This window comes from Penaeus monodon, chromosome 34, assembly GCF_015228065.2.
Source record: "Penaeus monodon isolate SGIC_2016 chromosome 34, NSTDA_Pmon_1, whole genome shotgun sequence".
Lineage (NCBI taxonomy): Eukaryota > Metazoa > Arthropoda > Malacostraca > Decapoda > Penaeidae > Penaeus > Penaeus monodon.
The window spans coordinates 33,190,139-33,190,463 of NC_051419.1; positions in this window are offsets into that span (position 1 = coordinate 33,190,139).

The following is a 325-nucleotide window of genomic DNA, read 5'->3' on the forward strand; positions in this document are numbered from 1 at the left end:
ATGTCCTCTTGGCCTTATTCTCACAAAGCTATAGTCGTCATCAAATAGATTAAATACTTAGAATTCTAGATGAGAAAGGTTGATAACATATTTATTTCAGCAACAATCCAATGAAGTGTTTAGCGACTAATTTTTGAATAAGGCTGCTTTAGAAGAGGTTAGTTCTGCAGAGATTATTCAATGAATTTCCCAAGACCTTTCATTTGCATGGCTTAGAATGGGGGGGGGGGCGGTCGGGAACTTAAACAGCATATACGCTAACACTGACTTAATAATGGCAATCGGATGAACTATGTGAGTGACAGCAGAAGTTGATTCGATACAG